This window comes from Carettochelys insculpta, chromosome 1 (assembly GCF_033958435.1).
Source record: "Carettochelys insculpta isolate YL-2023 chromosome 1, ASM3395843v1, whole genome shotgun sequence".
In the NCBI taxonomy this organism is placed as follows: domain Eukaryota; kingdom Metazoa; phylum Chordata; order Testudines; family Carettochelyidae; genus Carettochelys; species Carettochelys insculpta.
In genome coordinates, this window is record NC_134137.1 from 313,091,115 (window position 1) to 313,108,877 (window position 17,763).

The 17,763-nt window shown below is 45.8% G+C and overlaps 1 pseudogene; it reads left to right on the plus strand.

Moving 5' to 3' along the window:
• Positions 1-12,260: 12,260 nt before the first annotated feature.
• LOC142018463 (heat shock cognate 71 kDa protein pseudogene) lies at positions 12,261-13,232 on the plus strand (annotated as a pseudogene).
• Positions 13,233-17,763: the final 4,531 nt, after the last annotated feature.

The window sequence follows — 17,763 nt, forward strand, 5'->3', positions numbered from 1 at the left end:
CCGGGACCTCCACAACAGTTGCCTGATCACACCTTCCTTGCAGCCTCCTTTTGGGTCTGGCCCCGTTATGGTTACATCACCATGAAATTTCAGATTAAAATATCTAAAATGGCGATATTTACAATGCTTAAAATCCTGTGGCCTCATAATATTGAACAAAAAGGACTGTGACTTTTATAGGGCCCTATCTACTAGTGATAAGGTTGTCCTGGTATTGGGCCTGCAGTAACTTTCCCCCTTCCTTTTATGTTACCGGTCAACGTGTTATCTTGGCAGTTTTCCAGTTTTGCTTTATTTTCTAACAGTGCCAGGTTGAGCCACCCCTGCTGTGTTTCCATCTTTGTTTCATATTTTCAGCACTGGAGTGACTGACTGGTAAAATAACTCTGTCTGCTTTCTTTTTCTGGGACGAATTTCAGCAGAATCTCACCTATGGTCTCAAAAGAGCATTTTTTGATTTTATGTGGCTTGTTGGGACTATATCCTATTTGTGTTTGATTTAGGCCAAAAATAAAGAACACAAATTAAAAAATGCATATTGGCGTCAGGGTCAATTTCATTTTTTGTCTTTTAAATTCAAATGTGGCTCCCGGCTTCAGATAGTCAATTTATCCCAAGATATCTCTTCCCTCTCTAGAGCATAACCTGGATCTCTCCTGGTCAAATAGATAGCCCGTAGCCCAAGAGTATCATGGATATGATAGTTTTTATGTTTTGTTTTAATAACTTTAGTATTTTGGGTCTGATTGTAGCAGATTAAACAGTAAACACCTCCAAAAGCCTTGAGAACAGGGAGAGAGAACAGTGAATGGTAACACTGCAAGAGCAGCATGTGTATTCTGATTAGGGGGCTCACTTTGAGATGTCTTTGAGTCTGCAAAGTGTCATGAGGTTCTTCCCAGGTTAAAATCAAAACGGTTGGTTTGGTTTACAAAAGTCACCTCTAGTAGTGTGGTGCCTATTTAAGATGTCACATGTTCATTATTAACGCAGGTCTTAAACTGTATTAGTTTAAAGCAAAAACCAAAGAAAATAAAGGTAATTTGGGCTAGAAAAACTATATGTGAAACTTGCTATTTCCTAAGAACTAATTTTCTCTCACTTTATTGATACAGATTTTATAAATACAACAGAGCTTGCCCCTTTGTGGCAGCTACAGCCAAAGTACCTATTTGTGCAGGTAGAGTTGATTGTTTCTAATATGTAAACCAACATATATCCTGCTGTTTTTTCAATGCAATTTCATAAAGGGGGTGCAGCACAATCTGCTTCTAGGTCTCAGTTTATCCATCTAATTCAAAATGTTGAAATATGTGAATGTTTTATGTCTGTGTATTGACAGTTACATACCGGTTAATTAAGTTTTTACATTCTACGTACTAATTTTCTTACACATGCCAAAGGGGTTTATTTCACATGAACATAACCAAAATTATCATCGGTTTGGAGGTGGTGGGGGGCTGCTAATTGCAGGGATGAAAACTGGGGACTGACATAAAAAGTTTGTTCACCCCGGTCTATGGTTCCAAAGGGTAACAGAGATGTTGTAATCTGTATATTGAATGGTGTTTTGGACTAACCCAGGTTAATCCTGGGGAATTCTGCTTTTATTTCTGAGCTCCAGCTTTGTGACAGTCCAACCAGGAAAGAGATGAAAAATCTTCATGTCAGTTATGGTTATTTCCGTCCTCCAGAATTCAGACTGAGGAGTATGGCCTTCTGCATGTAGCCTGTGTAGGGACATTAGTACAGCCCTTGCATTGTGCTGTCTTACAATGGCCCACTTTGTTTTGATGGGCAGAGGGAACCCCACCTACAGCCTGAGTTCATAAGTTCAAACCTGCCTGGGATACAGACTTTACAAATAAGAGTAGTTCATGCAGAAGCTTGTGAGCCTTTTATAGATTTTAAACAAATCCTTACAAAGCTCAGCCTTAGCTTGAACAATACTAACATACAGGTGACCTGGTCTGGTTTGTCAGCGCTCTGCTGATGCCTACAGACCTGGCAAAAGCCGGCTCCCAGAGAACCAGCACCACGACAGCATGGGTCTCTCTCTTTTTTTTTTAACCTGACTATCCCAGGACCTAACAACAGCTGTTTCGAATTCGTTGATCTCAAATAATTTGAGTGTCTGCTAACCTGGGGTTAGTCTAAGTATCTCTTTATCCTATGATTTTATCTGACACTCTGCAGCTAAGCTGCTTCTCAGCTAAGTTCCTCCAAGCCACTGCTAAGCTCCATGCAGGGGCTCAGGGCTACAGCTGGGAGCAATAGCTCTTCCCAAGCCATGAAGCTGGTAGGGCCACTGTTGAGGAGCCCATCACCACTGGCCCCAGCATTGCGTTTCCCCTGCCAGCAAAGTGGACCTGCTCCTCACCAGCCCCAGCAGGGAGCTGCCCATGTAAGCCCAAGCTGCAACCACCTGCCCCAACTGGAGTCCTTCCAAGCCCTGAGCACCCTCCTGACCCCCAAAGCACTCATTCCCCACCCCAAAGTCTACACCCCGAGCCCAGACCTGCACACCAACCCCCCACCAATACCCACTCCTGAAACCCAGAGTCTCTCCTGTACCCTGACCCCTTAACCCCAGCTCACACCCCCAGCTGGAGCCTTCACACCCCAACCCTCTGTCCCAGCCCTGAGCCCCTCAACCCCAGCCCCATCAGAGAGCTCACACCTGCAGCCAGATCCCTCACGCTCTTGCACCCTAACCAGCTGGGTCAGTCCTGAGCCTCCTCCCACACTCAGGACCTCTTGGCTCCACCATGAATTTTGTTATGTGTACCAATGTGAAGGTATCACACACCACCTCTGAGTGACACATCACCTCCATTTTTGGGCATATAAGAAAATATATTCAGCTCAGGTGGGGAAAAAGGGAGAGGGAACCCTGCTTCTCAGCCTGCAAAGTGGCCTAGCTGACTCTTGCCAAACTCTCTTTTGGCTGCCTCAATATCATGGGGGATGTTTTTCTTTAATTTCTTGCTGGTATTTTCTGTTTCACGTTCTCTCCTATTGAACAAAGGGCCCTATTCATCCCCAGTGGCAGATGTGATATTTTGAATGGATGTTGTTTACTGTAAAAGCAGAAGGTTTATCTATGTCCAGCAGCGTTAAACCTTTCCTGCGTGTCCCAGTCCTATTATTACCAAAGAGATGATAACAGCCATTTGCATCTATACAACACTTTTCATCCCAAAGCACTTTACAAGCAATGCACGAATGGAATTCAGGCAGAAAACAATGGCCACAAGCAATCAGAAGCTCTTCTTTAAATCGCACCTGACTTCTTCCTTCTAATTAAAAACACTGTTGCCAGGCAGTCTGGACGCAGTCTGTCGCCAGAGTGGATTGCTCTTTTGACCTGCTTTTCTGTGTAGACACAATCTGCTGACAGAAGTTTTGCTGGGAAATCCCTTCCGACATCACCTCTGTCAGTAGATGCGTCTTGTGTAGAAGTAGCCTAAGAGACATTGTTTCAAATCATATTTCTCTACCCAGCCCTTACTTCAGATGAAGTCCCTCAGGCCAGTGTTGATTTTTTTTTTTTTGTGACCTGGTTCCAGCTGCTTCTGGCCCTCATCCCCACCTTTGTTAGAGTTCTTTGTTTCCAGGTCTCTTCATGTGTCCTCCTGTGATGAGGAGCAGTCTGTGAAGCCAGTTGGAGACAATTGTTATTTGCTACCCATCCCTTAGATAGGATTTCCCCATGGTGGGAAATATTTGTTCCACTCCCCACTCCCCACCCCCAGTGGAAAAAATACCAAATTCAAAATGGGTTCCAGCACCAGGTGGCATGGTCACATGTTTTTGTAGGTCCAACTTCCATTCAGGCTTACAGGAAAAACAAAACCATTCATAGATCTTTGCCTTGAGCACCAGGCCATTAAATTCCTTAAGTACCACTAACAGCTTTCTCTAGAAGACCTAGATTGAAAAGCAGGTTTACACTTCATATTTCTAACTTCGCCTATAAGAAAGAGACAAGCACACAAACAGAATATACACATTCAAATGATTACAAATTCTTGAATGATAAGTTACTTGCCCTGTTTTGCATAATCATTTTCGAGTTATGCATATTCATATTCAACAACATATTTTCATAAAATATAAGGACATAGTGTCACACAGAACAGAAGGCAACTTAGCCAGTTTGGAAGTGCCCACCATGTCTTTGTCCACCACTAGAGTAAGTTGCTGGTAGCTGTGGGGGGAGTGGGATGAGAGAGAAGTCAAGTCTTCCTCAGAGAGCTTTATAGGTCCTTATCCACCTTTTTGAGTGTAGAAATTAGTAGCCTCACATCTGCATGGGATGTGCAGGGAACACCCCCAAAGATTCTCTTGGAGTGCTATCGCTTACAAGACAGGCTCCTTACACATTTTTGTGTCATTAAATATAATGGTGGGCAGCCTGTGAAGAATCGTGGGGTGTAATCCAATGCAGCACTATCCACAAAGCATCAGACAGCTCCTTGCCCACCAAAGAACTGGACAGATAAAGGCGGGTGGAGATGGAGAGGTTTACTAAACCCAAGGTGCTTATCACATCATGGCCACGTCTACACGTGCACGCTACTTCAAAGTAGCAGCACCAACTTCGAAATAGCGCCCGTCACGGCTACACATGTTGGGCGCTGTTTCGAAGTTGAAATCGACGTTAGGTGGCAAGACGTCAAAGTCGCTAACCCCATGAGGGGATGGGAATAGCACCCTACTTCGAAGTTGAACGTCGAAGTAGGGCACGTGTAGACGATCTGCGTCCCGCAACATTGAAATAGCGGGGTCCGCCATGGCAGCCATCAGCTGAGGGGTTGAGAGATGCTCTCTCTCCAGCCCCTGCGGGGCTCTATGGTCATCGTGTGCAGCAGCCCTTAGCCCAGGGCTTCTGGCTGCTGCTGCGGCAGCTGGGGATCCATGCTGCATGCACAGGGTCTGCAACCAGTTGTCGGCTCTGTGGATCTTGTGTTGTTTAGTGCAAGTGTGTCTGGGAGGGGCCCTTTAAGGGAGCGGCTTGCTGTTGAGTCTGCCCTGTGACCCTGTCTGCAGCTGTTCCTGGCACCCTTATTTCGATGTGTGCTACTTTGGCGTGTAGACGTTCCCTCGCTGCGCCTGTTTCGATGTTGTGCTGCCCAACGTCGAAGTTGAACATCGACGTTGCCAGCCCTGGAGGACGTGTAGACGTTATTAATCGAAATAGACTATTTCGATGTCGCTACATCGAAATAAGCTATTTCGATGTAGCGTGCACGTGTAGACGTAGCCCATAAGACACAATGGTGATGACACAGAGATCAGCTCTCCCAAGGGCAAGGTAATACAAATTCGAATAATTTCTCCAGTAGCATACAACAATAGTTATACTCCACCCATTCTCCAAGTCATCTACCAATATTCCTATTGGGCCATTCTTAGTACAGCAGACATTGCTCACTTCCTAACACCTAATTAAAAGAGAGTCATCTGCATTATAAAAGACCCACACATCTCCCTTTCCCCAGAATTCCTTGACAAGAGGTACAGGGCAACAAGGCCTTCCATCCCCTTCCCACCCACTGTTATTGGAGTGGCTCAGTCAGATGAACATGGCTTTTTTCTCGCTATTTATGACACAGCAGCGTTTATCAGTCATTTTCATACTGTGACCATGTTACAATAGAAAAACACTTCCATCCCACTTAGCCATTAAGAAAGGAAGAGTAGTTGTGACTTCCTGGCACCTATGTTGTATTAATTCCTAGGTTATTAGATGTTAACATTTCCCCTCAAAAATTAGCAGAATTTGTTTACTATTTTCCCCTCACCCACCCTTTCATATCTAAAAATGGATGGTGAGATTTTGCTCAGACTCAGGGGTAAAATCACCCTTGTGTAAAGACCAAGCATGGAAAATTGGGGGCCTTAAAGGAGGAATGTTTTGGAAACATATGATGGCACTGCACAGGTTATAATGGTTTTTCTACCATGTGTTAATAGCAGTCTGCTGGCAACAAATTTGATGCTTGGAGAAGTTTCAGCAAGTTGGTTAAGGAGCATCATGTGCAATGTATACATGATTCCTCATTAGAAGTGTTTAGACATTATTAGACGTTACATTTTTTTCTGCCTTAGGAAAACATCCATGCATACAACATTGTGAAAACGGAAATCTGTTCATACATCTATTTCTAGATTTTAGACAATAAACAGAAGTACTTTTAATAGAAGAATGAGCCTCAATATTTCAGCCTGCTGACACGCTTTTAAAAGGGCAATTAAAATAAGGAGCAGTTTATGAAATCCATGATCTGCCTTTTGCTGCACATCCACAATTCCACTTAGGGCAGAAATAACTAGTTGTGCCCCATTGCTTAAGCACTGTCAGTCTGTCTCAGGCTGGTCTTTTGTTTTCTCTGTAGTTGCCTGTGCGTACTTCATTCACACAAAAACAAGAAGAATCCATACACTTACTGCCACAATTGAGTCTGCCAGCAATGACATTTGTATACACACATCTCTTACAGTGTGGGCTGCTTCGGCGTGGGAATTAAATAAGGGGTTTTAAAGGCAACTCTCACATAAAATCACAGTCTTCAGCAGCTCAAAGGAGGAGTCCTGTGGAGCCAACATTTGTTGTCTGTTCCCAATATAAAATGCCTGGCTAACTAACACTCGACCCCCTCATCCCCAGAGGCAGGGGGAGCAGGTAATGTTTTGAATTACTGGATTTTCAAACCTATTATAATTTAGTCCTAAGGATCATGGCACAAAAGGGATCTGAAAGCTTAGATGAAGGTTAAACACCTGTGTGTTGTGGTTTATGCTATACAGTACATTTATACATTGGCCTGCCCCTTTAATTGCCAGATAGATATAGAACAGAGCACCCCCAGCTATGGCTTACTAAATCCGCCTCCAAAAGAAGGACCAAAAATGTGGCTTTCTTCAGCCAAGTTCCAAAGTGAACAAGGACAATCCCTGTCTGCCCCTTTCATTGCCAGTCCACTTCATAACGATCTTAACACATTGCAAGATACAAGATTACTCTCCCCAGGACATCACCTAACAGTGTGCTGGGAAGAAGCAACTAACTCTCCACATCTTGCCCAGTTCCGCTAATCAGCAGATCATTTCACTCCAGGAAGGTGACTGGGTTACCCCTTTCAGCAGAGGGAAAAGGTCAGCCCCTTGTCTGCCATCCTCCCCGGATATGTGTTTACATATTTTCTCATCACTGTTGTCTGCAGTTTAAAAAAAAGCAACATGTTATGGTAACCCTACTGCTAAGCTGCAGTTTTGTACCATTAAGATAGAATAGAGCAGTGTATTTTTAAAAGGATAAAAGAATCATCCTTCATCTGAGAGATCTGATGGATCAAGGAGAATGATGAATGAATCTCCAAAGCTCAGAAATCCATAGCTTTGTTGCTTATCTGAACCACTGGGGTACATTGAGTGCTTCTCCACCTCACACTGTCCCCTCTGTTGTCCCATTTCTCTCTGGTGGAAGAGATTTGGTGCTTTCCTTTCCACACCATCTTTACCATGAAAACTCCATATGTTCTCTCAAACCCCAGGAAGAGGTGGCGATGGTCCTGGGCCCAGAGTTAATCTCAAATTAGCATTATGCTCTGTCTATGGGGGTGTGTAAGTACGTACATGCATTAGGGAAGACCCAGATTGCCTGGGCTTTGAAGGTTCCCCAGAATTCTTCTGGAACATCATAGTGGAGTTCCCAAAGTGACTCAGCAGGCCAGATTCTACCATTAGACAGTGAACAGGCAAGCTAATTAAACTTACCAGAACACCAAAAACATGTTTTGTTCAGTTGAAGACATGATACAGACATATCCAGGAAAGTACGTTACTCCCATCCAACTATATTTTCATTGTTGCACTGAAGATGAGAATGAATGGTTCCTGTTAAAAACTAAACACCAGCCGATTGTTGTTGTTATTCCAAGATGTTAGTAGGGGAAATCATTTGAGAGCAATATAAAACAAAGAATATTATTTGGCAAAACAGTTGAAGTGAGATTCTTCACCCACAAGGAGCTGAGGTCTCAGGATAAACTCAAGCCAAGTGAAGAACAACGGACATCCATGGAGATAATACTTTGTTGTCTGGACCAGATGGCAAACGGTGCTTTTATAAAGACAAATGAACCCCAGGAGAATTCTCTGAAGAGGGGACTCCCTGAATGAAGAGACAACAGCCTGTACCTGTATCAAAGCAAGATCATCTTCACCATTGCAGACGAGCAACTCTACACACAAGTCTCTGGATCCCAGCTTTTTGAACTGGGCAAGCATTGACCATTGAGTGAGAAATACCTTATTTGAAAGGAAAGTAATGTGTTAATAGGTGTATACTGCGGATTTTTTGTATTTTTTCCTTGTACCTCTGATCTTATGTTTCCAAAACCTTTTGCTTGACTCTCTGTTCCCACTCTGTTAAATACATCTGTGTGGCTTGTGCTGAGGAGAGTATTGAATTAAGGTGAAACTGGCAAGCTGAGATGCACCGTGTCAACAGAAGCAGCAAGCTGACGTACGTTGTGGTTATCCAAATAGTAAGGGACTGGGAAATTCCAGCATAACAAAGTGGGGTATATACATTGTTACCCACAAAGGCAAAGAGCAATGCCTGCGGAGCCCTGAGTGGAACACCTGTGTAGCCAGCAGCCAGTGATTAGGGAGAATTTCCCTGGGTAGGCACTGGATGGGTTCCCACCCATTGTAAGCAAGTGGCAGTGATTCATCTCTGACACTGTGGGTAGCTCTGAAAAGCATCACAGAAGGGTGGGGAGGTCACCCTAGCCGGTTAGTCAAGGATATAGCACTAGAATGGATCACGTAGGAAAATTTGGCTCGTCCTCCCTCAGAAGGAAAGGGATGAGACATGCAGAGGCAGAAACAGTTTGTTCACATGCTGACTAATATTACTTTAAAGAACTCCAAAGCTATCAGCCTCAGAGGTTATTTATTGTACCCCAACTGTGTCACCTCCCAGGCCTTGTGCAACCACAATCAAAACTCCCTTTGCAAAAATAGACTTAATGAGGGGTTATAAAAAGCAGTCAGTACTATGAAAAACACAAACAGTTTGGCTACTGCTATGCTTGTCCTGTTGGATACTCATCTTCCAGGACAGGAATGTTATATTTCTTCAGTACTGGTCTTATGCCATGGGACTCATATTCATGTCACTGTGCTGTAATTTCTTGTCTTCACTTAAGCTGATGAGCGGTATGAAATTACATATAGAGACAGGCCACTCATCATTACTCGTGCCAGCCAATTCAGCACTTCTTTTTAGCAGCAGTATCTTCCAGATTAAAATAAGCACTCCTTGTTTAATTTTAAACACATCACTTATTTTACATTCTCAAGAAGGGTATAGATGAGTCCCATCAGGCAGTAATCATAGTCCCATTTTCCTTGGAAATACATTGCAAAAATATCCCAAAACAGCAACTTTAGAATACTTTACAGAAGCTTTGCATGGCGACAAGTATCAGAGAGGTAGCCGTGTTACTCTGTATCTTTGAGAACAACAAGACATCCTGTGGCACCTTACAGACTAACAGATATTTTGGATCATAAGCTTTCATGGACAAAGACCCTGATGAAGCGGGTCTTTGACCACGAAAGCTGATGCTCCTGTCGTTCTTTGCAGAAGCTGTTTTCAAATCAGTCTTTTTAGTTAAAAAACCAAACAATCCTTAAATCTGTGAGATCAAAAACTGGTTTTCCAAAAAGTCTGCAAACAAAGATTTATGCAATACGATATAGGGGCCAATTTTTCATAAACATCTTCTCTAGGTGCAGTGACATTGTAGCATTCAGTCAGCTGTGCTGACAAAGGACAGAGACTGCAACTGCTAACCGCACATTACAAGTCAGGAGAGACAAAGGAAGCATTCTTTGTACTACCCGGCTAGATCTACACGAGCAAGTTCTTTCAAAATGATTTTCGAACAAAGGGGGCCTTTTGAAATATCCAGTGGAACGTCTACACACAAAACACGTTCTTTCAAAAGTAATTTGGAAAGAATGCGACACCCCTTTCAAAAGCACTCTTCCACTGTTTTGTAAAGAGCGCCTTCTTTTGAAAGGCCATTTCAAAAGAAAACATGTGTAGACACTCCGCGGTACACATTTTCATTTCATCATGGTTCTAGAAATGTTACCAGCAATTGTACCAAAAAGAAAAAAATTGATGAAATTCCATTTTTTTTCAGAAGGAATATTTTCCAGCTGAGAAATTTGGAATAGTTCTCCTATAGGGAAAAACAGTGTGGATGCTCACAAAACAGGTACAAGTTTGTACACACAATTTATCCTTTGCAGACACATTTAACATTTGTGTGTTCAACATTGCCGGAGCACCATTAAAAGCGCCTTTGAAAATTTAGGAGTATGGGCTATGTTGGAGTCATTACAACCCGTTTGAAAAAATGAGAGGCCTAATAAACAAAACTAACTTCACATTCACCTATTCATGAGGCAAGATTATCCCATTTTACAGTGAACTGTCTTGTCCCCCTCCACAGCAGAAGTCTGTGTTAGCGCTGAGCCTACAAAACATTGACACCTCTGCTTTTTGTTTGTTTGTTTGCTTCTTTGTTTGTTTGTTTTTTGGACTCTGCCTCTTATAGCTTGACTGCCAAAACAAGTCAGCAATAGTATAAAATGGGATTATGACTCAGGCAATATAGAGTAATATGCCCTATAGGTCTTGATGGCCCCCTTCCCTGAGAGAACCTGCAGGGGGGCAGAATCTCAGCATGGTTTTCTTTCCCCCATTGTTCTGCCAGAACAGGCCTCAGTCCACATGGATCACTGGGAAGCCAGGGCTATCCAAGAGGAGGCTCTGTCATTCAAATCCATTGTCAGTATTTACAAAATACTAGCCTGGATCACTCCCTTCCAGAGGAAGGTTTATGGACAGTAGGCCTCAGAGACTCCTCTCATCAACTCTCCTTAAAAAGCAGTTGGGCGCAGGGGGTGAGGGGGAGGAAGTTCCCCCACAATTTCCCCAGTAAAACTCACAAATTCAGGTTAACTGTGTAGATGGCTTAACTCTCCATGTCCCTGTGTCCCCATAATAGCTCCAAGAACTGTAGTGCCCTCTGTCAATTCTCTGTCAGTGCCGCTCCACTGGGGCCATGATACAGCATTTCCCTGGAAACAGCTGGCCCTGAAGTCTCCTTCAAGTGGTTGGGGAATACAGAAAAAGAAGATACAGTCTTTTGGGGTCATCTCTGCAGGATTGGCATGAGGACACAGTGCCTCCCTCCCTCCCACCACTTTCTCCTGCAGCTAGCCAGCTCCCTCACACTCTGTCCCAGGAAGGAGGGAGGGTGGCACAGGTGTGTGCCTTTGCTCCCTCAGTCCGCAGGAGCATAGGAAAGCCATGCATGGAGATTAACCAGATTAGAAGTATTAGTGACCCCTGATTAATAGGGGCAACACCCCTTTGAGGTAAAATAAACAGTATTGCCCCAAGGGGAGAAAGTAACTTAAAATTTCTTACCAGGTATTGTCCTACTGCAACCTGTGTCCCTGCCAGCTCTTTAAATAGCTCCCTGATGGCTTTTGTCACAGCTCAGCCAGCTCTTGCAGGAACTTCATACGAGGGCACACCCATTTACTTTCACCTTTCATCGTCCATGTTTCATACATAGGGAAGAAGGAGCCAGTGACAGAGCCAGGACAAGAAAGCGTCTTCTAATAAATGAAGGGAGAACACATTTAAATCTCGGAATGTTTTCTTAGAACTCTGCTGGTTCCGCCACTCAGATTTGGCCAGTCAGAAAAGTGCATGTTTCTGAGTTCATCATTCAAAGGTAGTTAGGGCTTTCATGAACACAGTATCTCTACCATGATAGCTGGAGGCTAGGCTCTTCTAGAGAGAGCCATGTCGTCACACTTCTCAGTTTAAAGCTGCCCTTCCACAAATCCCACCTACCTGTTGAGCACTAGGACCAAAGCTGTGCTGTGTGCTATTAAGGTTCTGAATTAAACATCCACAAGTCAGTTAACTCATTGCTAAGCTTTTCAGCTAAGAATGAGGCTCAATAACTCAGAGTTTCTCCCATCAACCTCCCTCTGTGAGGACAGCCAGGTAAGTCGATCGAAGATAAGTCCATTCCAGCTACGCAATTACCTTAGCTGGAATTGAGTATTTACAAGCTCATTCAGCACTGCAGTCCCTGCATTTGTCTCTTTTGTTGTTGTTCTCTTTTTGAGACAGCCTGAGTGGAACGGACAAAATGTCTAAGGGACTAGCTGTTGAAATTGATCTTGGCACCATATATTCCTGTGGTGGTGTCTTCCAACATGGCAAGGTGGAAATCATCACCAATGATCAGGGTAACAAGGACCACACCAAATTACATTGCCCTCACAGATACAAACAGGTTGCTGGGAAGAACCAAGTTGAAATGAATCCTACTAACAGAGTCTTTGATGCAAAACAGCTGATTGGCCATAGATGTGATGATTCTGTTGTCCCGTCTGATATGAAACATTCGTCTTTTGTGGGGCTGTCAGGCCAAAAGTCCCAGATGAGTACAAAGGGGAGACCAAGAGCTTTTACCCAGAAGAAACATCTTCCAGGGTTTTGACCAACATGAAGGAGATTGCAGAAGCATACCTTGGGAAGACTGTTACTAATGTTGTGGTCACAGTACCAGCCTACTTCAATCACTCCCAGCACCAGGTCATAAAAGATCCTGGAATCACTGCAGGTCTCAATGTTCTCAGGATCATCAATGACCAGAGTGCTGCTGCTATCACTTATGGATTGGACAAGAAGGTTGGAGCTGAATGGAATGTCCTTATTTTTGACCTCAGCGGTTGCACTTTTGATGTTTCCATTCCACTGTTGAGGATGACATCTCTGAAGTAAAGTCAGCTGCTGGTGATACCCACTTGGGTGGGGAGGACTTTGATAACCACATGGCCAACCATTTCAAGAAAGATATTACTGAGAACAAGAGAGCATTTCACCCTCTCTGCATGGCTTGTGAGGCTTGTGAACGTGCTAAGCATACCCTCTCCTCTAACACTCAGTCTAGCATTGAAATTGACCCTCTCTATGAGGGCAATGATTTTTACATCTCAATTAACAGAGTTAACTCTTTGAAGAGTTAAATACTGATCTCTTCCATGGCGCTCTGGATCCTGTGGGTAAGGCCCATATAGACCTGGCCTCAGGTTGCTTCCTCCTCCTGTTCTACTAAGAGGCTTGGAACAGTGCATACAATTGGTTCAATTTGACCCTACATATGAAACTGCTGCAGGAATCTGTGACATTCTGATGCCTTTTGTTTTCTGTATTCTACCCCTGTTGACTTCTAAGAAATCCCACAGTGTGGAAATGTCAACAGATTCTTTGCTCTGTGTTACAGCCACCCGAAGCAAAGAATATAGATGTTTTACTTTGGTTCTTTCTTACTTTTGTTTTCTTTAGCCAGTCTTATAACAAGCGAAGATGATTTGGGACTCCAGAGCCATCAATTCTGCCTCTTTCATGCACATGATATTTTTTAATAATATGCACACTCATCCATTGTAATATTGGTAGTGCTGCCTATAGTCAAAATTGCCAAATATGTCCCATTAGGGGACCCCTTTTATAGTTGCTCATAACTTTGCCAAATGTTAACTGTTTGGGCTGAAATTTTCCAAGGCAGGTGTCTGCTTCTAACTTAAATTTTGCAGAAAACTCCAGTAGAAATGCTGCACCCGTTAAGGGAAAATACTGTACATGACCTTTCCCACGTTAAAAGAATTCTCACAGGTTTCCTTGAGGCGCTCTAGCAACTTAATGCTTTCAAGAAGGGAAGTGAAATTTGGGGAGGTAGAGAGGGGTCACACGGTCTTTTTTACTGTGTTGTTAGGCGGAAATCACAAATCTGGCCACATTTTAAATCTTGGAAAAATTGCACTTTGCACATTTTGATAGTGTTTGTCAGCCAGTCTCCAAAGAGTCCATCTGCAGAGGGTCTGTTCCATCTGAGGGCAGCAGGTCTGAGCAAAACTATCTCTGCAACTACTCCGTTTGGCTACTGGGGCTGCTGGGGTACCAAGCAAAGGAACTGAAAGCAAGGTGACTCTCTTCCCTGGGCTAGTCAGTGCTCCTGCTTCTGGCTCCAAGGCCAGCATTTTGGGCACAAGACAGGTGGTGATGATAGCAGACCAGGAAGCAGCCTGACTCAGAGATGGCAAGGACAAGAACCATATCTGCTTCTGTGGAAAAACACTATGATCATGTAACTGAATTATAACTCATATGCCCATGTATGATTGCACAGACAGTTTTAATTCTGGCATTTCTTAACTTTCTAGTGCTTGAATTTGCATCCTTACCAGTCGTGACCAGTATTCCCCATAGGCCGTGTGCCTATGCGGCTGCTCAGAAGAGATTCAAATGCTGCACATAAAATTTTGTTCTGCACATGGATGGAAAAGATTAGAGGGAACATTGATCTTGATGTAGTTGGTGAGTTTATATATGCAAATACAAACTCACTCTGTAGAAACTCCAGTATGTAATCAATTCACTGTTTCAAAAATAGTACCTTTAGTATCTGCAAATCAATTGCACAAATTCTTTTTACCCATCTCTTTTTTGAAAATTCTAATGGCTGCATTTCCACATCACATTCTCCTCAAAGATACATTACACCAGCCATGAATCAAGATCTATAATGCCCCTTTCTTGCTGAGAAACTGAACATAGATTGCTTGAGCTGAGCAGGGTCAACCATGACGTCTGAGGCAAAGCTCAGATTTGAGTCTATATCATGAGGTTTCCAAAGGCACAGGCCTTAAGCACAAGACCAGTCTTCTTTGTAACCTTGGGTGGCTATTTTTAGAAAGCTTCCATTTCCCTCCTCCAGTTTTAAAATAGTTGTTGGCTGATGGATGTTAGTTATACAACAGAAAAGGAGATTCACTGTGTAGGAGGGTGAGAGGGAAGCCAGGCAAGGCAGGAGTTAAACAAGACCTGTTAACCCAATCAGCCCCAGTGTCAGGCCTGGAGGGGTATAAAGGGAGAGAAGCCAGCTCAGTTTGAGGCTGACCAGCGAAGAGGCAGGAGCTGGCTCTGAGGCAGGAGGCCCCAGGCCAGAGCTGCCACACAGTTAGCCGCCAGAGGGCACAGCCCAGGACCCTTCCCCAGGTACTGAGGGGAACGGGAGCCCCTCCCCAGGAACCCCTTTCCTTCCAAAAAGGGGAACTAGATTCTTGGAGCCACACCCCAAACTCAACCCATAGACGCTTGGGTGGGGACTGTGGACCCACCCAACAGGTCCTGGCCAGGGGGCCTAGCCACTAGGCCACCCAAGCCCAGGTGCAAACCATTCACACATGGTGGAGAATGGGGGTACAGTCCTGGCCCTATGGGAGGGCCATCCTAGGTGCCAGCCATGGACCCAGCAAGTTCAAACCACTGAAGCAATGGAGCCCCTGCTGAAGTGAATGTTGGAGCAACAGGCCAGCCAGCAGCAGCAGCAACAGCAGCAGCTGCTCCAACAGATGGCTCAGCAGCAGCAGCAACTAACTGGGGAATTAGCAACCCACCAGCAACAGCTGATGCAGCAGGTAACTTCCCTGATACGACCCCGAACCCCGGATGGAGCACCAGCACCAATCCAACTTGCAAAGATGGGCCCAGAAGACGACCCCGAGGCATTCTTTGAAACCTTTGAGCGGGTGCCCACCGTAGCCCAGTGGGACTGAGGGCAGTGGGCTGCCATCGTGGCACCTTACCTGACGGGAGTTGCTCAGACTGCCTATTGGGCACTGGATGCAGTAGCTGTCCAGGACTATGCCTAGGTCAAGGCAGCAATCCTGGATGCTCTGGATATCTCAGAAGTGACTTTCCGCCAGTGCTTCCGTGGGGAAGTATGGGCCCTGGGAGCCCGACCCTGCCTCATCGCCCAGAAGCTGCCGGATGCCTGCTGGAGGTGGTTGAAGCCCGAAACAAAATCCAGGGTGCAGGTAGTTGAGCAGGTCCTGCTGGAACAGTTCATCCAGATGCTGCCCTCTGGGAGAAGGGAGTGGGTGATGAAGAACCGTCTGGAAGATATGACAGCAGCCATCCAGTTGATGGAGAATTATGTAGCGGCCAAGTCCCCAGGGATAACTCCTTCTGTAGCCCCCAGGTCAGTCAGAGGCACCCCAGCATGAGGGAGAGAGGGGGGCCATAAGTCACAAGGCCGGGGAGAGCCCCGACATCTGCTGCTCCTTCCTGGGCCCCGAAAGACTTGGAGTTACCAGGCTAACCTTGGGCTTCAACCCCTGGGCCCTGAGCCAACCCATCAGCTCCCCCACAGGGAACGCAGCCGCCTCTCGGGCAAGGTAACAGCAACTACACTTACGCCCCAGCCTGGAGATCCGGTTTCACGTCCATCCCCACCACAGGCCCTTCGAGGAGACCTGTCGAAGGCCACCCCGGAACAGGACTACTGCTCCACATGCGGGGGCAGTGGGCACTGGTCCCGAGACTGCCCATACATGGAGTGCAGCTTTGGGAAGCTCTGGACCCCCACAAACATGGGCGCACCCCCAAGGCCCTGCCAAGCTGACTGTCCCGGTGTTTGTCAATGGGACAGAGGCAATTGGGCTGATTGACTCAGGGTGTGCCCAGACCCTGGTTTGGCAAGCACTCGTGTCTGATGTAGGGCCTCCCCAAGGCACTATCAGGCTTCAGTGTGTCCATGGGGATGTGAAGGCCTATCCCTGTACCTGGGTGACCCTACGGGTGGGCAGGCACAAAGAACCAGCGATGGCCGGCCTGGCCCCAGCTCTTGCCTATCCGGTAATACTGGGTAGAGACTGGGGACATTTTCATGAACTACTAGCAGGACTTGAGAAGCCTTCAGCTAGGGAGCAGCAATCCCAGCCATTGAGCAAGGGAAAGGCAGGGACTGCAAATCTGGCTGGAGTAGGGGAGGTGGCGGACCCAAGGGAAGGGACTTCCAAGGGGCCAGCCCCAGGCCAGGTGGACATGAGCCCCCATCAACTGGGGAGGGAGCCACCCCCCTGCCTGAATCTGCAGTCCTCGCACGGCCTTCAGACTTGGCGGGGGAGCAGCGGGAGGATGAGATACTGAGCTGCACATACAATCAGGTGGCAGTAGTGAATGGAGAGACCACCGGAGCCCATCCAGCAGGACAGTTCCCCCATCTTGAAATCCAGGGAGACTGTCTCTACTGTGTGGAGAAGAACCCACAGACTGGAGAGGTGCACCATCAGCTCCTGGTCCCCTGGCCATATTGGAGAGAGGTCATGCGGCTTGCCCACACCATCCCCATGGCAGGACACCTGGGGAGAAACAAGACCCTGGCCCGGATCCTGGCCCAATTCTTTTGGCCCGGCATCCACAGAGAGGTTGCAGACTTCTGTGCCTCCTGCCCAGAGTGCCAGCTCACAGCCCCTCGGTCCATCAAGAAGGCCCCATTAGTTCCCCTCCCACTCGTGAGTATACCCTTCGAGCGGATTGGCATCAATATCGTTGGCCCCCTGGAGAAGAGTGCTGCTGGGTACCGGTTCATCTTCATTGTTATTGATTATGCAACTTGGTACCCGGAAGCCGTGCCGCTACACTCCATGCGTACCAAGAGGGCGGCAACTGAGTTCATGAACATCTTCGCTCGGGTCGGGGTCCCATGGGAGATTCTAATGGATCAAGGGACAAACTTTATGTCCCAAACGGTGCAACAACTTTGCCGGCTGCTAAAGATCAAGACGTCCGTCTACCACCCC